General features: G+C 35.2%; 1 long non-coding RNA gene across 1 annotated transcript; it reads right to left on the reverse strand.

Annotated features, from left to right (window-relative positions):
- Positions 1 to 14,767: 14,767 nt before the first annotated feature.
- On the reverse strand, positions 14,768 to 16,458 carry LOC128290512 (uncharacterized). The gene is made up of 2 exons (XR_008280375.1): positions 16,333 to 16,458; positions 14,768 to 15,122 (listed from the first exon to the last, which is right to left on the reverse strand). It is a non-coding gene; the product is annotated as an uncharacterized LOC128290512 (long non-coding RNA).
- Between the last annotated feature and the right edge of the window lie 7,590 nt (positions 16,459 to 24,048).

Genomic DNA, 24,048 nt, shown 5'->3' on the forward strand with positions numbered 1-24,048 from the left:
AATATTTGTCTATTTCATGGCCTTTGCAAGGGGAAATCAAAGAGCTAGGGTAGAAGAAGGGGATAGAAACCCAAAAAATTTCTTTCATTTTTTGAGTTTTTCTTTCACTCATTTTTTCTGTAACTCAAAAGGAAAAGATCAAATTTCGGAGATGGAATCATGGACTTCATTGAATGCTTCTTGGTCGGAGAAGATGCTAGTGAGCAATGGCATCAACAGTAGGAAAAGGCAACTAGGGCTTTTTTTTTTTAGAGAAGAAGATTGAAGAGGATGAAGATATTTGTCCATTTCTTTAGTAATTATTAAATTTTTTTATATTTTAAGTAACAATAAATATGGGGTAAATTAGCTTATTTATTTTAATGTTGCCACGTTATCAGTCAACTGGAACGTCACGTAGGTTAATTTTTTCGACTAGCTGTTGACTAACGGTCAGCTGACGGTTACCGTTTCAACTAGGTTGATATCTAAAAAATTTGTTACGTGAAGGGTCGATTTCAAAAAATAAAAAGGTTAGGGGCATATTTCCAAATGCCCCAAAGGTTGAGGGCCTTTTTTGCAATTATGCATTCATTAAATGAACATAAAATAAGTACTAAACTTACAATATGACCACTTAGCAAAATTTTCCAAAACTATTACATAGGTATCGATACTGAAAAGGAGGTATTGATAATTCCCTCAAGTGATATTGATACAACTTGGAAAATCAATACCAAACTAGCTTACTATTTTACGTATTAAAAACCCAACAATCAAAAAATATCGGTACTACAAAAAAGTATCGATAATTTTACCCCGAGTATCGATACTCGTGATAAATTATCGATACCAACGTACAAAACTCTATCCTGCACCTTAGAAAATCATAGAGTTATCATTTTTACAACCCGAATATCAATACCTTTGTTCCAAATCATAAAAAAACATAGCATATATCAACATATAAATCACACCAAAATAATTCTAAATGTCATGCATCAATTACCTCATAAAATAAACACTGAAATGTTCCAAATAGCAGTCCCAAACATCATATTCTAAGTCCACAAATCATCAAGCTTAATAGGCATCCAATCAACTAAAAACCATAACAAAATTGATATAAAGTCTACGACATTACCTTTTATTCCAAAAAACACAAGTAATTAAAAGAACACCTACTAATAACAACTAAAGCTCTGGCTTGGATCACCCCTCGAGACCACACCGTTCACACCGACACTACTTATTTGCAATGGTTAAAAAGGAGTGGGTGAGCTTAACAAGCCCAATAAATGCTCAGAACAACCACTACGCAAACATGTCACCATGCATTGACTAAGCAAACATGTAACATATTCATAACATATTTAACTCTATTATCATATTTCTCACATTTAATCATCTTCCATTTATACCATTATGAATTTATCACTTTAACTACATGATTATTCAAGCATATATCATAGCACATATAAACCATATTTAATCATATTTAATTATATTATAAGATAGTTTTGCTCTTGAGGTTATGAAACATAATCTGGACTCTACCACCACACATCGGATACACGGATCTCCAACACACCGATAATAACTCATAAAGTCGTACATGTCCCATAAGTGAAGCGTAAAACTAGCGTTCTCCAACACACATATCCTAGTGAATGTAGCGTAGCTCACTTTCCCTTATCTCTCTGAAAATTCACCTTGGGCCTCAACGCCCCATAAACCACATCACAAAGGTGAGTACTCACAATCCTATGGCATGCTAACTATATCCAACAATCTCATAATAACACATGGCTAAAATATTCACATTATTATCACATATTTACTTACCGATTTCCACAATTATTCACTACCTATTCACATCATTAGCACATTATAAACACTATCACATGGTATGAACAGCACACCCTCATATTTACTTTCACATTAGTCATCATAAGCTTATAACATATGTCATAGCATCTCATGTATGTTCATAATTTCACAACTTCACAATTTCACAATTTCAAAAGCGTACATATATCACATTTAATCATAGGCATTGATACACTTACTCTCTGAATTTAAAGTAGGGGTTTAGGCTACCTCTAAATTCCCAAATACATAATGAATCATACACGAGCAGCGATTCAAAAACACTCACCAGAAATATGCTTTTGTCGAAAAGCCAAAAGCTTAGACAAGCTTTTCTTTTCCTTTGTCTCTACTTGTTGAGGGTCCTATTGACTCTAACACTTCGAAAGGACAAACCACACAAACATACAATCAAAAATCAGTCAACTCGCTTTAAACAACCAAAAACAGCCTAAGCTACGTTCACTATTAACCGAAACCTTCGACATAGAAAACTTTAAATTTGAATATCTAAGCCTACACTTAATATTTTTGCATGAAATGAATTTCGTTCATTTACATATTCATCTATGACTAATTCCCAGCCTTTAAACTACATAGAACTACATGTTTTAAGGTATCGACATTTTTCAACAAGTTTTGGTCATTATTATGAAAATTCATTAAAACTCAAGAAATTCTTAATGAAACTTCAATATAGTTTTAGAAGCATTCTAATCATGTTAAAACAAGTTGAAAAACACTTTGAAACCATATTTTAATCCACAATCCCAAAATTCACCATTAAGAACCAATTTTTTGGGTTTTATTTAAAACATGCGTTCTAATGGCTAATAATTCAGTTTGAAGGACTAGATATCATGAAAAATTCATAAGGAATCAAACCATTACCTTTGATTGATGAAAATCGAACTTTAGATGCAAACCCAAGAAAACCAAATAACTCAAAAATGGTGAAATCAATAGAGTTTTTAGGTGTTTTGAAGAGATATTATAGAGGTTTAAGGCTTAGATAATAGAAGAAATCAAATGATCACAGTTTGGGAGTCAAAATAGAGTGGGAAGAACTAGGAAAATCAAAGGGACGACAAGCACAATGAAGAAGGAAAAACTAACGTGAAAACATGTTGGTGGGGGAAGAAATAGGTTCAATTTTAAGAATTGGCGAAACTACAACATAAATCCTCACAGTTTTGACTTTATTACAAATCAATCCTTTTTCTAAAATTAAAAGTATTTAAAATTCATTTTCAAAAATTAACTTAACTTCCTAATAGCCATTGTCGAAAACATTATCAATTACCAATCTTACGAAATTTTGAGCACATATAAGCTAAAATTCCTAAAATACCCTCGAAACATCTAGACCTAATTTTGGGGCGTTACAATTCTCCCCCTCTAAAAAGAATTTTGTCCTCAAAATTACCTGAACTAAATAGATAAGCATATTGACATTTCATCGCTTCTTCGGTTTCCCAAGTAGCTCTTCCGTTTTGTGGTTGTGCCACAAAACCTTAACTAACATAACTCTCTTGTTTTGCAAAACCTTATCTTCATAAGCTAAGATCTTTATCAGTTCCTCATCATAAGTGAGAGTAGGTCGAACCTCGATCTCTTCTACTGGCCTAATATGCGATAGATCTAAACGATACTTCCAAAGCATAGGCACATGGAATACATCATGAATTTGCTCAAGTTTCAGTGGCAACTTGAGTGAAAAGCTACTGGTCCAATCCTCTCTACGGCTTTATGAGGCCCAACATATCTTGGACTTAATTTACCCTTTCTTCCAAATCTTAAAACCTTTTTCCATGAAGAAACCTTCAAAACACCTTATCACCAACCTGAAACTTGATGTCTCGATGTTTCAAATCTGCATAAGATTTTTTTCTATTTTTTGTTGCTTTCAACCTCTCACATATCATCTTCACTTTCTCTTCGGTCTCTTGAACTAATTTTAGTCCAACGACCCTCTTTTTATCTAACTCCATCCAACACAAAGGATTCCTACACTTCCTACCATACAACACCTCAAACAGTACCATATGAATACTCGCTTGGAAACAATTGTTGTAAGCAAACTCTGCTAAAAGCAAATATCGTTCCTAACTAACACTAAATTGGATCACACAACTTTGCAATATATCTTCTAACACTTGAATTACCCTCTCAAATTGGCCATCAATTTGGGGGTGATAACCTATATTGAAAGTAAGTTTCGACCCAAAGCCTCTTCCAAACTCTTTCAAAACCTTGAAGTAAAACGACGATTTTTATCAGAGATGATAGAAATTGGAACACCATGAAGACGTACAATCTCTGCAATGTACAACTCTACCAACTTCTGTAAAGAATAATTGGTATGCACTGCCAAGAAATGCATACTCTTCAAAAATTGATCTACTATAACCCATACTAAATCTTTCTTCGATGGCATTAAAGGAAAATTTGAAACAAAATCCATAGTAATCCTTTCCCACTTCCATTCAGGGTCATAATCAGTTGAAACAAACTAGAAGGGAATTAATGTTCAGCTTTCACCTTTTGAAAAACCAAACATCGAGCCATAAAATTCGTAACATTACGCTTCAACCTAGGCCACCAATAAACCTCATAGAGATCATGATACATTTTACCACTACCGGGATGCATAGCGTAATGGCTACTATGCGCCTAGGTAAGGATCACTTGTCTTAAGTCTACATCTAGTGACACACACAATCTACCTTGGAAATCCAAGATAACTTCTATATCAACATAAAAGTCTCCTTTAACACCTTGCTCAACTTGACAAATCCTCTTAATAAATCTCCATCTAACGGTTGTTTTTCTCTAATCTATTGAGACAAATTTGGCCTCACTTGAAGTTCAGCTAACAAACCACCATCACTAGCCAAACTTAAGTGTGCAAACATAGCTCTCAACTCCGTCATCGATTTCCTACTCAATGCATCAACAACAACATTTGCTTTACCAGTGTGATATTCAATCACACAGTCATAATCCTTCAAAAGCTCAATCCAACATTGTTGCCTTAATTCAACTCTTTTTGGGGGAGGAGGTACTTAAAGCTTTTATGATCCGTATAAATTACACACTTTTCCCTATACAAATAATGGCGCCAAATCTTAAGTGTAAATACCATAACAGTTAATTCCAAATCATGGGTAGGCTAGTTGTGTTCACGATCTTCAACTATCTCAAAGAATAGAATAAGCCACATCTTTACCTTGTTTCATCAGAACACAACCATGACCTGAATACAAAACATCATTATAAACCAAAAAATCTTTTCTAGGTTTTAGTTGAATCAACACAGGTGCTCCAGTCAAAACAGATTTAAGCTATTCAAACTTTTCTACATTTCTTCAATCCACTCAAAAACCACATCCTTCTGTAGTGGTTTCGTGAAGGGTGCAGCAATAAAAGAAAACCCATCAATGAATATACGATAATAGCTAGCCAAACCCAAGAAACTCCAAACTTTCGTAACACTCCTAGGGGGCTTCCATTCCAAAATCACCTTAATCTTCCTAGGATCCACTCGAATTCCTTCTGTTGATACCCCGTGTCCTAAAAACACAACTTCCTTAAGCCAGAACTCATACTTACTTAACTTTGCAAACAATTGCTTATCCCTAAAAATCTGTAAAATAGCTATTCGTCGTGATCCTCCTCAGAATGAGAATACATCGGAATATCATCTATGAAGACCACTACATACTGATCCAACTATGAGTGGGACACTCGGTTCATCAAATCAATGAACGCAGTTAGGGTATTACTTAAACAAAACTACATTACTAAAAACTCATAATGCCCATATCGAGTCGTAAAAGTAGTTTTCAACACATTAGACTCCTTCACCTTCAACTAATAATACCCAGATCTTAAGTCAATCTTCAAGAACACTGTGCCACCTCGAAACTTATCAACAAGTCATCAATCCAAGGCAAAGGATACTTATTCTTGATGGTCAACTTATTCAACTGCTTATTATTTATACACATTCGTATCGTATCATCCTTTTTTTCACAAATAAAACTGGTGCACTCCATGGAGACACACTTGGTCGAATGAACCCTCTATCCAAAACTCTTGCAACTAAATCTTGTACTCCTTGAGCACTTTTGGTTTCATGCGATAGGGTGTAGTGGACACTGGTACAGTACCAAGATAAAGCTCAATTCCAAACTCTATTTCTCGATCCGGTAGTAAGCCTAAAAACTCTTCAGGAAACACATTAGGAAAATCTCTAAAGGTTTGAATATCCTGAACTTTGAATTCTTTACTACTTGAATTCATCAAATAAACTAAGTAAGCTTCATAACTTTTCCCCATCATCTTTTCAACTTTCAAAGTCGAAACCACAGTAGGCAAGATTCCCTGTCTTTCACCCATTACAATAATTTCTAACCCATCACTATTCCTCAAGGTAATTCACTTCATCTCAAACTCTGCCTTAGCCTTATGTTCAGTTAACCAATCCATACCAAGAATAACATCAAAACCATAAAATGGTAGTTCCATGAGATCTACAAAGAAAACATGCCCTTGTAACAAAGAAAACTTTATTCGCAACAGTACTATCCTCAAAGGGACTAATTACAGTCATACCCAAATCAATCATCTCTACAATAATCCCTAACTAACAAGATAATTCACTCAAAATAGACGAATGTGTAAAAGTAGAATCAACCAAGGAAAACAATGGAATAGATTGTAAAGTCAAAGTACCTACAATAACACTAGTCAGACCTTTATCCCTAGGTTCTGTAATAGCATAAACCCGAGCTAGACCTCTAGACCTCTAGACTCAACTTGCGAAATAGTGTGAGAAAAAATTTGCTGTCCAACCAGTATCCTATTACCTTTACCACAACCTTGGCCCCCAACAGGCATAAAAATAGGTGCCGAACTCTAAGTCTGTGAAACCTCAACTCTATTAAGAAAATCCCTCAGAAAACGTTCTTTCGAACCACACTTATAACATGTCAACTTACAAAAATCTCCAAGATGCCTAAGTTCACAATGAGCACAAAGCGGCCATCCAATACCACCAGTCAAACCTTCAGTGTTAGCCACAATGTTACTCTGCTGCCTAAAGTAACTCGGTCGAGATCCACGCCTCGTACCCCTATAGAATTATAATTATCCTGCCCTCTCTTGGGCGGTCATTTAGAAGCACCATCAAAAGCCCTCTCACCAATATCAACCACCATAGAATGAGCTGGCTCAACCAAAGTCTCCTCAATAGCTCTGGCTTTCTCCATAAGCTCATCAAGCAACTCTGTATTTTGGGCCACCAATTAAACCTGAATCTCTTAATTAAGCCAAACAAAACCTCTTACAATGATCCTTCTCAGTCAAAACCATCTCAGGAGCATATTAACTAAAGCGCACAAACTCTGCTTCATAGTCAGCCACAGACAACCCACTTTGCACAAGATCTAGAAATTCCCGCTTACAAGTTTCCATATATTGCTCGCCTATGAACTTTCTGCTAAATACTTCAAGGAAGTAATCCCAATAAGAAGATTAGCAGTCATAGCTATCTTGACAGTATTCCACCAACGATGAGCTTCACCGTCAAGTAAAGACATTGTACAACCCAATTTCTCCTCATTAGAACAAAACATCTACTTAAGTATCCTTTCAACTCCTTCCAACTAGTACTCAACTATGGTCGGATCGGTCCCTCTAACTCTAGAAAACTCTTTACCAACTAACGCTGATGTTCAAGTGGTAACCCACGACTCACATGTGCAGAATTGGCACGTGTAGGAGCAGGGTTAGCACCAACAATCTGTTGAAACACTCCAATTATCACTTCCATTAGAGGGCCTACACTCTCATCAGGTGGATTCACTCTATGCGATAACACATAAGGTGTAGAGGATGTACCATCCTCTTGATCACTAGCTCTCGCATTCACACGTCTAAGGGGCATATTGCACTAGTCTAACATACACAAACAAATAAAAAAGGTGTGAGTGGCAGAGGAAATGATCCAAGTCTCATTCTTGAAAGAAAATTTTAGGATTAAAGGGGATGTGTTCCCAATCCTACCCCACATGCATCACAATAAGAGATATCTCATACAATTCAAACATTCAGAATAATTTAATTACTTGGATTTGTAAATCCATGGGTTGCGAAACCCCAATCAACATATCAACAAAAATTCACCTAGGTCCGAGTATTATAGAACCTAGGCTCTAATACCACTAAATATAACACCTTATACCTGGCTCGGTCCAAATGCTAAGACGCTACACCATTGTCTCGCATCATGTTCATATCAAATCGTCACGTTATTATACATGCATCTTTTTTTTTCTTTTATTAACATTGCATTCACATAAATTGTGAGCCATACATTCACTTTTATTGATAAAACATGCCAAGCTTTCATTAAATAAACATAAAATAAGTACTAAACTTGCATTAGGGCCACTTAGAAAAAATTCTCAAAACTGTTACATAGGTATCGATACTAAAATAGAGGTATCGATAATTCTCTCAAATGGTATTAATATCGCTTGGAAAATTAATACCAAACTAGCTTACTGTTTCTCGTATTAAAAACCCAATAATTAGAAAATATCGGTACTACAAAAAAGTATCGATAATTTTACCCTGGGTATCAATATTTGTGATAGATGATTGATACCAATGTACAAAACTGTATCCTGCACTTTCAAAAGTCACAGAGGTATCGTTTTTACAACCTGAATATCGATACCTCTGTTCTAGAGCATAAAAAATATACTAAAATAGTTCTAAATGTCATGCATCAATTACCTCATAAAATAAGCACCAAAATTTCCAAATAGCAATATCAAACATCATTTTCTAAGTCCACAAATCATCAAGCTTAATAAGCATGCAATCAAGTAAAAACCATAGCAAAAATGATATAAAATCTACCAACTTGCCTTTCATTCCCAAAAACAAAAGTAATTAAGAGAAAACCTACTGATAACAACTAAATTTCTGGCTTGGATCACCCCTCAAGACCACACTGCTCACATCGGCACTGTAACAGCCTATTTTCAGTAAAATTAAAACAGTGGTTTTGGAACCACAAATATGATGTAAAAATATTTATTTTATCAATAAATTAAGGTCTACATCATGTTAGTAGTGTCGTATAAAAATTTTTCTAAGAAATTTTATCATTTGCATGTTTAATTTGATAAAAAGGACTAAATTGCATAAGGTGCAAAATTTCAGTTCTATAAGAAAAACATGTCAAATTGATATGAAATTGGAATGTGAATGGCCTTAAATGGTAATTAGACCATTAATATAATTATTGTACAAATTTGGACATTAATTAAGTAATTTTAAAGGTATATGTGTAAGGTTGCAAGGTAAATTACTAAAACAACTTAAATAAAATAGGTAAAAGAAAGATATCATCTTTCTTTCTTCTTCACAAACCAAAAATAGGGTCTAAGGAAACCATTAAAGACATTTCAACATTCGGCCATCTCTCTCTTGTGCATGTAAGTTCATTTTCATCCCGTTTTTAATGATTTCTATGTTAATGGAGTAGTAGCTTAATCTAGCTAGCACGGGACTAATTTGTAAAATTTTTAAAAGTCTAGGGTTTTACCATGAATGTATATTAGTTGCTTTTGATGTTTTATGGGTGAAAATGAATGTTTGATGATAATTGAGCAACTTTTGTAAAGGAATTTTTGATGAATTTGTCATTTAGGGATTTAATTAAAAAATAGAAAACTGTTTATGGTAAAAATGTGAAATAATTGAAATGTAGGGCTTGCTAAGGTCTTAAGTGATTTTCAACTATAGCGGGTTGGTACTAAATTGCATGAATTTCCATTTTTATGAGTTAGAGACTAAATTGAAATGAATTCAAAATTATAGGGCAAAAGTGTAATTTTTCCAAAACATGATTTTTTTTATTAAATTGAATAGAATGAAATCTAAATTAGTTAAATTTGATTATATAGATCAAGAAAAGCAACGTACAGATTTAGATTAGGGAAAAGAAAAAGTATTGGATTAATCGATCGTATTTCTCCGTTCGTGTTTGAGGTAAGTTCGTATATTTAATTAGCATTGAATTATGTTTGACTTAAATGCTTTTATGTAATATTTTTAGTATTACGACTCTACTGAAATATCCAACAAAGTTTCGGCGACTTTCAAATCCCGTTTGACCCTTAGGAATATATAAGATACAAATGACATGTCATTAGGGGTTACCGTGTTAGAGTACTGGTCTTGTATGTCCTACCGATGGATGAGTTTCTTATATGTGTTGCGGTTACTTGACAGCTTTTGTGAGCAGCACCGTGTAGCTACGTCCTGATTGACAGCTTATGTGAGCAGACCCACTTATGGCTCAAGAGAGAGCATTTATATGAGATATGAGAAAGTGGTGGTTTCGACCACGTGTTAGCATATAGTGTGCGAGATTCCTGAGTATCCAATATTATTCTAGTTTTTCAAGGGCATGAAAAAAGGAAGGTTCAACAAATGCTTTGATAAGTGATGCTATGAAAGTATGAAAAGGTATGAGTTGATGATGTTTTAAATATGCTTAACCATAAGCATGAAAGTATGAATGCTTATAAGTAGTATGCATAAAAACTATTATGTTTTGAGATGACTTGCTAAGCTATGTGGTTATCTAACTTGAAAGGTCATTGTTGCTTAGGCTAATGCCAAGTTGTTTTTATGCTTAAATAATGAAATTGTAAGCTTTGTTTATGAATTATGAACTTACTAAGCATTACATGCTTACTTCATGTTATTTCATTTGCGTTTCTAGTTAATCAGAAGCTCGTTCAGGTTGGAAGTTAGTCGGAGATCCATCACACTATCTATCAGCTAAAGTGGTAGATTTTTGAGTCATGGTTATAATGGCATGTATATGTGTCTTGTTTGATGAATTTAGCTATTATATGTGACTTGTATATATAACCTTTTGGTTGTTGATCTAGCTAGTATGAAGTTATGAATATTTGGTATTTTGTGTGGATGTTATCTTAATGTGGTAGTAGTTAAAATGATGGAAATGAAATGAGGTTTTTTATGATTTTTTATGAATTGTTGGTTGGTATGGATTGAGGTAGTATATTTCGTGGTTAATGGTTAGATTTGGTAGCTTGAATGTGGTTGGCTTTAGGCCAATACGGTAAGGTGCATGGTAAATGTGAAAATGGCCAAAATTTTATTTGTTGTGCATATATTTGGTAATTGAATATCATGGAAAATGTGATATCGAAATTGTTTAATTGGTACTTTGAATGATGAATGAATTGGTTAGGTGTTTTGACAAGTCTGATTGTTGAGATTGAGGTGCCATTTTGGCATATTGGTTGAATGGTTAATTCCTATAAATTTTAAGACTAAATATGCATAAGTAAGTGTCTTTAAAATGCATGATTTTAGGTACAATTGGCTTGTGCAAATGGTATGAGTTTGGGTAAGAAAAATAGCTTGGAAATGACTATTTTTCGTCCACACAAGTAGAGACACGGGCGTGTGTTCCAGCCGTGTGTACGCGACATGACTGTGTGTCCCCTGTAGCTTTCAAAGGGTTGCAAGTTAGGCTATTACACGGCCTAGCACACGGCTTGGCACACATGTAATAGCCCATTTTCAGTGAAATCGAAACAGTGGTTTTGGGACCACAGATCCGAGCAAAAAATAAAAAATTATTTTATTTTATTTTATTTTATAGTTGCATTATGATAGGAAGGTCACATGAAAATTTTACCGATTGTGTGTTTAATTAGGGAAAGGACTAAATTGCATAAAATGCAAAAGTTGGGTTTTAGTAGCTATTGGTATCAAATAGCTATGGAATTCAAAACTTAAGGTCCTTATATGGTAATTAGACCATTGAAGAGTAGTTAGTAGATATTTTAATGACTTATCCATGGAAAAATTAGAAAAGGGTAAGGACTAAATTGGAAATCAATAAAAATAATAGATGATAATTAATTAAAAAGAAAAAAAGATCATCTATTTTCATATCATCTTCCCCAAAATTTCTATGGAAACCCTAGGAGAGAGGAAGAAAACTTTTCAAGCTTAAAAAGGTATGAAATCAAGTCTCATTTCTAGTAATTTCTATATTTTTGGAATCGAGATAGTTTAATCTTTCTATTTAGGAGATTTATTTGAAAAGTTATCAAGGTATGAAATTTGGGTTATGGATGAATATGCTAAAAATTAGAGATCTATGGTAGAAAATGAAAAGTTATTCATAGATAAACAACTTTTACTAAGCAATTTTTGATGAAAACTTGATTTAGGGACTAAAATGAAAAAGTGGTTAAACCCATGGAAAATTCTAAAATTTGTGAAATGTATGTGCTGTAAATATAGTATATAAATTACACTAGGCTTAGAAAGAGGTTAAATTTCATTAATTTCATTTTCCGAGCCTAGGGACGAAATCAAAATTTTTGAAAAAGATAGGGGCAAAATGGTATTTTTGCCTAGGATGTAATAGGATGCAAATGTATATTAAATGTGATAGTTTAATAGTTAAATTTACCCAAATAGATCCGGAAAGATTGACCACGAAACTAGATCGAGGAAAGCAAAAGGTTTCGGATTAGTTGAAATTCAAATACAAACCACTTTCAAGGTAAGTTCGTGTAACTTAAATATGTATGTTAATATGCTTGAATTGAATTGTATGATTGTGTTGATATTTGTGAGATGATATATAATGAAATAGTCATAAGTTGTGAAATATGGACAAATTGTCATGTTTCGGTTGAATGTTGAATTTCGATAGATTAAGGTGATTTCTTAAATAAGAATAATATTGCATACGTTGTAGATAGAATTTAACTCGGATGGGTAATTCTAATATAAGCCTTCTTGAGCTTTTGTTATAGATTGGATTTAGCCCAGACGGGTAATCCAAATTAAGCTCTCTAGAGCATATGCTACGAATAGGATTTAGCCTGGACTGGTAATCCTGTTGTACAACGTGTGGCTCAAGAGTGTGCCCTTTTATTATGTACCCTAATAGGTACTTTTGCATATGAGTATACTAATCGAACATCCATCAAAAATTTCAATAGTTTTACGGAAAAGACTCTTGAAGTGTGTAAAGGTGAAATTAATGGAAGCTTGTAATGTGATGAGCTCATCAATGTTTACTTGATATTTATATATGGTTATGTGATTAACTTGTTTGATTAAGTGTTTGTGTTTAGATAAACTCATCCAAAATTTATGAAAAGTATGACTATGTACTCTTGTATTGATAAATATAATTGGTAAGTTTATTTTCTGTTCTACGAACTTACTAAGCATAAAATGCTTACTTCATTTACTTTTCCCTGTTTTATAGTGCTCAAAGCTCGCAAAGTTTGGAAGTCAGTCAGAACAATCATCACACTATCCACTATCTCATTTTGGTAAAAATAGAAATCTCGGTTTGGTATAATGGCATGTATAAGCTTAATTGGCCAATGATGGCTTGTAATTGCTGTTTTGTAATCTAGCCATTGGAGTGGCTAGTGATGATCTAATTTGGTTATCTTAAAAGTGATGTTTTCGTAATTACACATTTGCTTATTGTGTATTGGTTTGATGGAATTATGTTAGCGTCTAAGTTTATGATAAGAGTAAGTTTATATCCATCGATGCATGAGATAATACCATATGATTGATGTCAAACTTTATGTGAACATGGTGTTGGATTTGTGGATATATGCTTGTGAGTTTTGGCGCAAGAAAATGGTAAGTTTTGGATGACAAATGAGGCTAGGAAATGGCCTTATTTTGTCCACATGGGTAGACACACGGGCATGTGTCTTAGCCGTGTGTGACACACGGCTTGTCCTAAGGGCATGTGGTCTGGCCGTGTGCCCCCTGCATCTTAAAAATGATAAACCTCATAATTGGACACACGGGCAGAGACATGGGCGTGTGTCTTAGCCCTATGGTTGTCACAGCCTTAAACATGGGCGTGTTACTTGGCCGTGTGACTTCAATTTCTTCATGCCTTATAAGTCGAAGAGTTACAAAGGTTAGGGACACGGGCGTGTGTAGTACACAGCCCGACCACACATGCGTGTCCCTAGACCACACGGGTGTGTGAGCCTTGAACCTTGGAAAATTTTTAAAATGTCGCAAAAAATTTTATAAGTTTCTGATTAACTCCCGACTAGATTCTAATGCTCGTATTTGACCTCGAGGGTCCAATTAAGGGATATTTTGAATGATCTCGGTAAATGAATAGTAATTTATGTAAATTATTTGTGAAATGTTTTGAATGTTTTGGTAATACTCTGAAACCCTATTTTGATGACGAATACGGGTTAGGGGTGTTACATTTAGTGGTATCAGAGCTACGATTTAGCTGATTCTTGGACTAACGTAGCAAGTACGACTGTAGGTATAAATGCCATTATATAAATTATGATAGTGTTGTAACACCCCTCGCCCGCATCCGACGCCGGGACGGGGTTCGAGGTGCTACCTGACTTTTACTAACACTTCCATACTAAACAGGGCCATGAAATCTCAAATAATTAAAAACTTTTCTTTTCACATGCAATTTGTCCCTTATGCGAGCTTACGAGGCCCAATACATGCATTCGGGGCGGTTCGGGACCCAATCGAGAACTCATGAAAAACTTAGAAAAATCTCTTGCGTTAAGGCTTCACACGCCCATGTGCTCGGCCGTGTGGCGAAATAGTCTAATTATCAAGCCTTTTGTCACTCTCACACCACATGCATAGATACATACTTATCCAATAACATACAACGTGGCATAAATGAGCTCTTAAACATCTACAAACATGATATGCTCAAGTTATTTTCTTATGTAATAAATATTATAGAATTTGCCCATATCATTACCACATACTAGACATAACTATCATTACATCACAAACCATTCATGAAGCATTATTAACTATTTACCAATCACTTAATCCTGCATTAGTTACTAGCTCATCAATGAATCTCAATTCAATCTCTAGGCATACATGTTGTAAGCCACATCACAAGAAATAATAACATAAATGCATAAGAATAATCATATGGGCCCATAACGTCATTAGCCGACATAGGCCAATTTACATGACTAATACTACCTTAATAACAAGCCAATGCCTTTGGCTAAATCATAATATTACATACTCACATTAAAACCCTATACATGCCATAGACTCGAATCACTTGAGTTTACTTACTCCGATAACGTTAACTCGATAGGGTGATAATATCTCTGACGGCCTCCAACCCGAGCTAACCTGGAACTCTAGAAAACATGGGAAAGAAGGGGGTAAGCTTTCGCTTAGTAAGTTCATATGAAAACAATAAGCAACTCATTAACTTGTTTTATCAATGTTTACAACATATTTTCAAGTTCACTACAAGCTATCTTTCTGAGCAACGGTCACTAAATTATTTATATCCGGAGCTACGAAACTCTGAATTAAGTTCCGTTAATTTTCCCCAAAACTAGACTTATTTTATTGTTTTCAATAAAATTTCCAGAATTTTTGGTTAAGCCAAATAGTACAGTTTATTAGTTAAAGTCTCCCCTGTTTCAGGGTATGACCACTCTGACCCCTGTACACTACAAACCGAATTTCTCCCTGTAAAAAATTCCAACGACCATGCCGTTTATTCCCCATAAAAATAGACTCAATAAGGAATCCATTCATGTAAGGTATAACTCTTAATAAGTTTTGTACAATTTTTGGTGAATTTCTAAAGTTAGAACAGGGGATCTCGAATTCATTCAGACCCTGTTTCACAAGAATTCAAATATCAAACAATATGGAATTGTTTTTCTTCCTCTGTTTCTTTCATGTGAAAATAGACTCATTAAGCTTTAATCCCATATTTTATTCTGCCTCAAACTCATTTTCCACTATTTTTAGTGTATTTTCAAAGTTACACTACTGCAGTAACTCAAATCTGTCAAGGCTAAATTACTCATTCATGATCATTGTTCATAATATTAATACAACACCATTTTATCCATCATGGTAAGAATACATATTATGCATCATAGATCATCACATATCAAGGCATTCTCATAGGATTAGTATACATACTTGCACAACTCGTAACATAACTCGAGTGCATACTCACCAATGACTTACCTCATTGAGACCATCATTAACTCTTTCCTTGGATTGCCCGTTGAACACTTGGAATACTAATTAGATACTCGGAAAAGCCTTTGCACATAAGTGCTTCAATTGTAGCTAAAGCTACCTCATATCTCATGACATTTCAATGCTCACTCTCGAGCTAGTCATCTAGACTCATAATTCCTAGTGACATGTCACTCGTATCCTATTCTATTCCTAAGGTTCAAGCGGGATTTTTCCTCGTCTATTAAGGCTTTGTCTTATCATATTTCTATTAATTACATACACATTAATATCTGTACAATTCATGTAATGATAACATTTAAATACATGTATAGCATGGTATTGTTTACATACTGAACTTACCTCGATACCACAAATGTGAAAAGGACATACTCGTCCATAAATCGATTTCTTTCCGTTCTAGGTCCAAGTCTCAATTTTCATCATCTATAACATCACATTTAGCCTACCAATCAGTCACAATATTCATATGGGTCTAAAATCATATTTTTACAAATTTTCATTTTGACCCTAAACTTTTGCATATTTGCACTTTTGCCCCAATGCTCGTAAATTAATTTTTATTCAATTTCTATAAGGTTTAAGACATGCTGAACATTTTTCTCTTCTATGGCAACTCCAAATTTTCACTAATTCACACACTTATGACCAATTTGTAACTTTCACAATTTAACCCCTTTTGACATTTTTACCAAATTCATTGAATAAAACTCATATTTAACACATCAAACATTCATTATCCACTATAAATCATCAAAGCACAACCATATCATGAATGGGTAAATTTTAAACTCTAATTTCTCTTCAATCAATTGGTAGAAATAGAAAATTTAAGCTTCGGGATCTCAAAATACGAAAATCATTAAAAGCGGGACAAAAACCATACCTATATAAGCCATAAAAGCTTGGCGAATGGAGCTCATCCATGGCTGCTATTTTCTGTTCTTTCCACGGTTGAAGAAGAAAGAATGAAAAAAATGATAGCTTTTATCATTTGTCTTATTAGGTTATTTTAATTAATTTACAAAATTACCCTTTTATTTCAACCAAATTTCAAAAATACCAAACAAATATCCATTCACTAACTTATTAAAGGAATAATTGTCACATAAGGACTTTCAATTTAAAACTCATAACAATTAGGCACCTCATATATAAAGAACTCAACTTTTGCACTTTTTACAATTTAGTCCTTTTGACTAAATTGAGTGCTCAAACGTCAAAATTTTCGAATAAAATTTTTACAAAATATTTTCAGAAATTTATAGACTATAAAAATATAATAAAATAAATTTTTTTTCGTCGGGTTTGTGGTCCCGAAGCCATTGTTCCGACTAGACCTAAAATCGGGCTATTACATTTCTTCCCCCCTTTAGGGATTTTCGTCCCCGAAAATCTTACCAAAAAAAGTTGTTCTCTACTTTCACGAGTCACTTATATCTTTTTCTCACAACTTACAAAACAATTCCACACAAGCTCATACTCAAGATTTCCTATAGCTTTTCCATAGTTGAGGTATAAGCCTCGGAGCTCAATTTGAAACACCGAGACCCACATTCTTGGAACTATAAACTTAGAAACATACAACTTAGTCACATCGGTTGAATAATATATCTGTACATACTAAAATAATCATGCAGACTTCCATCATCAATCTTTCACAATTCAACTTGCATCTCTCATTTTCACGGAAATGAGAGACATCCCGATCTGAAATTCATAACAGTCATTTATCATTTTCTTCCCATTGTCATCATCGACAATAATAATCTCGAATACATTTGAAATTCGGCTTTACCCTATAGACAATTCGACATCCTTTGAACGAATAAACAAGATCTGCTTGTGAACTCAGACTCAATTCTCTGTATACCCGAGTTTCTCGATCTTCAAATCTTACTCAATTAATAGTAATAGAAACCAAAATCAAATCCTCCTGCAATTCCAAATTAAAAGTCGAATCATGCTTGTACTTGTTTAATTTACCACTTATAGCCACATTTCTATACTCGATCATCAACTGTTTAGAAACTTTACTAACATGAATCAAATGATTCCAACTTCATAGATGTGGTCTTTTATTAATCAGGATAACTATACTTATAACATCTCTCGAACAAGAGAAATCCAACTAATATGTTTCCATAACATACTTTCAAGAATAAAACCCATCATTTCGATTATCGACTACTTACCAAAGAACACGTAACGGTATTCTCGAACCGGAGAATAAACTTAAATGCACATAACTCAGATTTACTTTTGCGAATAACCATTCTTTACCCCGAAATTTTAAAGAAATCTCGACATCGAATCCCCACACTTCTATGATCGAGCCGAAGCTTAATCATAACATTCTAATATCGCAAGTCAAAGATTACTCGTAAAGATAAACCAAGCTTGATAATTCTCAAACAAGAACGATAGAAAAGCCAATATAAGAAATTCCAAGATATAAAGATTATACCGAAATCGAGAATATAATCCGAAGAAAATAATAAAGATGATCCAAAAATCCTCGAGAGAAAACCGTAGGAAACTACATCGTATGCTTTAGAATTTCTCATAATAGAGATAATATAATTCTCGCATATATAAACCATAATCAATAGAACATCGAATAATCTTACATAGATTTTTACATCAACTTCATTCCAATATATCGAATAGAAATCTTGGGGAAATGTAGATCATAACTAACTGGACCAATAGAACTTTTCATCTAATATCACAGTCTCGAAGATCCTCACACAAGAGAATTCCCACTCGAAAGGGATAACTATCGTATTCCCGAATAGAGGAAAACATAGAATACTCGAGAGAAAGATAGCCATCACTTTTGTTTAATTGAATTCGTCATACTCGCATCTGTGCAAGTCCTGTAACACCCGAACCCGAGACCATCGCCGATTTGGACCGAGGGTTAGCAAGCTAAGTTCACTTGTTTTGCCCATCCATTGACATTTCCAGTCAGGCTGGAAAACTGCGTCACTGTCGCCTTAAAAATCATATCTCGAGTTTCAAAACTCGGAAACTGGTTTCGTAAATTTTCCTGAATTTAGACTCATATATCCATCCATGGGTTTATTTCTAGAATTTTGGTCGGGCCAATTGGTACAGTTTATTAGTTAAAGTCACCCATGTTACAGGGATCGACTGCTCTGACCTTCGCGCGGTATAACTTGAATATCTCTCTGTGCAGGGCTTTAATTCTGGTGCCGTTTGTTTCTAATGAAACTAGACTCAAAATGGAATCTGTACATATAAGGTATGTCTCCTAATTCTTTTGGATAATTTATAGTGAATTTTAAAGTTGCGACAGGGAACCCAGAAACCATTCTGGCCCTGTCTCACAATAGCTTTAATATCTCTTAACCTGTAACTCCTATGACCATTTCGTTTCTTCCATAAGAAAATAGACTCATCAAGGTTCATTTACATAGCTTATTCACTATTTAATTCCATTCCTATGAATTTTGGTGATTTTTCAAATTTACGCCACTGCAGCTGGCAGCATCTGTTTTTAAGGTAGGGCTTACCTATTTGGTAGTCTTCATGAATCAACTAGTCTTGCCATACATAGGTTCATATATGATCATTTTAACCATACCAATGGCTGATCATATGACCAACATTCCTATTTCCAATCCATAGCCACATCATGACACCAAATATATATATATACAAACCACAATTAGTCTAAGTTCATGCTTCCTTTTTGAGCCATTTTCGCATGGCCGTACATACTTACATTACAACATATTTAACAAACATGAGGTAGTCCTATACATGCCATCTCAAGTTCAACCAAAATTTATACCAAAATGGAGGCTTGATAGTGTGGATGACTTGACTTTAATGATCCCAAATCCGATTGCTTCGAGCGTAATCTATAAAACAGAGAGCCAAAGCAACGGGGTAAGCATTTTTATGCTTAGTAAGTCTCAAGGAATATAATCAACTCTAATTAAAGCAATACATTCACATAACCAAATGCATCATTTCATTAATGCACATTCACATAATCGTTCTTACTTCACCATCCCAACACTTATGTTCATACACAAATAACGGCTTCATTAAGGCCGATCAACCGCTTCCATCATAGGAGCGGATATTCATAGTCTTATTGAGCGAATGTTGCACACAACTTACCTTGTCATTGGGAAATTTCACAAGTGCATTAGCTGAAATTTTCCAGCAAGCTTATAATTTTCAAATCACATACCTTCGGAGTTTAACCGGACGTCGCTACTTGAATCAATCGCCTTGCAACATAGCACTTATGATAACCCGCCCAAGGCTTCTTGGACTTAACCGGATATCACGATTTGCACAAATGCCTTGGTCTTAGCCCGGATTTAACAACTTGCACGAATGCCTTGGTCTTAGCCCGGATATAGCTACTAGCACAATTGCCTTGGTCTTAACCGGATATAATTTTCAGCATAATTGTCTTGGGGCTTAGCCCGGTATCATTCAATTTCTCATGCACACATACATCAATAATCATTGGACATACATATTTCATTTTCCTTACTAAGGCTCAAACACAATTATAATCATTAGCATATTCGCCTTGGGACTTAGCCCGGTGGAATTCAAATACTCATACACACATAATCAATAATCATACACAACCATATTTCATCTCACATAATTCAAGTAAGGTCACTTCTTGAGGACTTACCTCGGATGTTGTCGAACGGCTTTTACGGCTATTCGATCACTTTTTCCTTCCCTTGTCCAATTGTGGACCTCTTAGCTCTTGAGCTAATTCAAACAAATTCAATTTATTAAAACCTCATTGTGCTAGCTTTTGGCGAATATGACAAGGAATTTAAATGGTCATATGGCCACTCTTTAACTTGAATACACAATGGTCATGCACATTTTATACTACATCAAGCAATTCAATACAATTTATTTGAGCATCAAGGAAATGCTAAGGCCTTCAATAGGCTACCTAAGGCCGAATATTCATGTACATGTTGAGGCCAATTATGCACTTAATACCTCACAAAAACAGCATGCATTTTACTAGTTAATGCTTTGCATATTGTGGCTCAAAACTTATAATATAGCATCAAGCACTTATATGTGTGCTAGGCCGATTGTGTTTGCAATTTCACAATTATTCTTCAACATCTTCTTCGTTAAACAAACTTATTCATCACTTCCTTCATAACCAAAACATCATGTGCAAACATATATATACATATATGAGCATGGCGAATTTCAAGGTGTCCATAGCCATCTAAAACACAAATTTTAACTAACATGCAAGAAGCATGAACCATGCTCATGAATGCATCATGGCGAATATGACAATCATGCTCCTTTTCAACTTCAATCATGATAAAACAAAAGAAAACTCAAAATCTTACTCAAGAAGTAGACAATCCATCATTGCATGCATCATCATCAAGCTTCACACTTAGCATGCAATGGCTTTATCACCATAACAACTTTGGCCAAATACCATTTCCATGGCTTAACAAAGATTTGAGCCATGGCTAACATGAACATCAAGTTAGCAACTAAAACATGCATGAAACTCATAACACAACCTCATACATACCTTAATCTTGATGCAAACTTAGCCAAATCTCCTTCTAGATCTCTTCCAAACCAAGCATGAAGCAAAAATCCTCCTTCTTCCTTAGTTTTGGCTCAAAGAAAGGATGAACAAAATTTTTTTGTTTTTCTCTTGGTTGCACGGCAATGGGGGATTACCACACTCACACACATTTTTTTCATTTTTTCTCACTCATACACCTTTGTTTATTATTTCACCCTAATGCACCAACAAAACATGTTTCATGACATGTTTAGCCCATCCTCTTTGTCATGGCCGGCCACCACCTATAAAAGGGGAATTTGACATGCAAGTCCATTATTTTGCATGCATGCTTTAATTAGTCATCACACATTTCCTATCATACTTTCAAAGTTCATTACTAAGTCCTTTCTTGTGGAATTCACCTTTATAACACTAAATCAATCATCATAAAATGTCATACATGAGCACACACATGTTATAGGCATCAAAATAAATTTTTAATTATTTTTATGCCTCGGTTTTGTGGTCCCGAGACCACCTTCCGACTAGGGTCAATTTTGGGCTGTCACAACTCTCCCCACTTAAGAAATTTTCGTCCCGAAAATCTTACCGTAAATAGGTTTGGATATCGCTCTTTCATAGAGTTCTCGGTCTCCCAAGTAGCATCTTCTATCCCGTGCTTGAGCCATAACACTTTTACTAGCGGAACCCGCTTGTTTCGCAACTCTTTCACTTCTCGTGATAGGATACGAATCGGTTCTTCCTCATAACTCATATTAGCTTGAATTTCAATTTCGATGGACTAATCACGTGCGATGGATCGGATCTATAGCGTCAAGCATCGAAACGTGAAAGACATCGTGAACCTTTTCGAGTTCGGGGCAAAATCAAACGATATGCCACCGGATCGACTTGCTCGGATATCTCATATGGCCCAATGAACCTCGGGCTCAACTTGCCCTTACGGCTGAATCGAGTATCTTTTCCAAGGCGATACCTTGAGAAACACTTTATCACCCACGATACTCGATATCCTTACGCTTCAGATCCGCGTACGACTTCTGACGATCGGAGGCTATCTTCAGACTTTCACGGATTACTTTCACTTTCAGTTCAGCATCTCTAATCAAATCCACCCCGAAAATCTTGCTTTCACCAAGCTCAGTCCAAAACAATGGTGTACGGCATTTACGACCGTACAAGGCCTCGTAGGGTGCCATCTTAATACTTGATTGAAAGCTGTTGTTGTAAGCGAATTCAATCAACGGCAAATACCGTTCCCATGAACCACTAAACTCGAGGACGCAACATCTCAACATATCCTCAAGTATCTGAATTATCCGCTCGGATTGACCATCGGTTTGGGGGTGAAAGGCGGTGCTAAAATGCAACTTGGTACCCAAAGCCTCTTGCAATTTCTTCCAAAATCGCGATGTAAATCTTGGATCTCTATCCGACACGATGGAAATAGGCACCCCATGCAATCGAATAATTTGGGAGACGTATAATTCGCCAATTTATCGAGCGAAAAATCCGTGCGACGGGGATAAAGTGAGCGACTTAGTCAATCTATCAACAATGACCCAAATCGCATCTTTCTTACTTGCGACAATGGCGGTCCGGATATAAAATCCATTGTCACTCGATCCCATTTCTATTCGGGTATCATGATTGGTGAAGTAATCCGAAGGCACTTGATGTTCCGCTTTCACTTGTTGACATATTAAACATCTTGAAACAAATTCGAAATGTCTCATTTCATACCATGCCACCAAAATTGGCGTTTTAAATCATTGTACATTTTAGTACTACCCGGTGGATTGCCATTCGACTACAATGGGCTTCATTCAAAATCATCGAAATGAGTTCAATTCTTTGGAATACATAATCGACCCTTGAACCTCAAACAATAGTCATCATCGATTTGAAATTCGATTCCTCATCCGAACACACTCGGCCGCTTAGCGACCAATTCAGCGTCGACCTTCCGAGATTCAAGTATTTGATGTATCAATAGTGGTTTGGCTTTCAATTCAGCTACTAACACCTCCTCGGATCGAACGGATAAATGAGCATCCATCGCTCTCAAAGCGAATAATGATTTGCGACTCAAGGCATCGGCAACAACGTTGGCCTTTCCGGGTGATAATCAATGATGAGTTCATAGTCTTTCAACAACTCAAGCCAACGTCTTTGTCGCAGATTTAAGTCTTTTTGGGTCATCAAATATTTGAGACTTTTGTGATCCGAATAAATATGACACCTTTCACTAAATAAGTAATGTCGCCAAATCTTTAAGGCGAACATTATGGCTGCTAATTCGAGATCATGGGTCGGATAATTTCTCTCATGTGGCTTTAATTGTCTCGACGCGTAAGCCACAACTCGACCTTCTTGCATCAATACACAACCTAACCCAAGTAAGGATGCGTCGCTATAGATGACAAACTCTTTACCGGACTCGGGTTGCACTAGAATTGGGGCCTCGGTTAAAC

This window comes from Gossypium arboreum, chromosome 3 (assembly GCF_025698485.1).
Source record: "Gossypium arboreum isolate Shixiya-1 chromosome 3, ASM2569848v2, whole genome shotgun sequence".
NCBI classification, from domain to species: Eukaryota; Viridiplantae; Streptophyta; class Magnoliopsida; order Malvales; family Malvaceae; genus Gossypium; species Gossypium arboreum.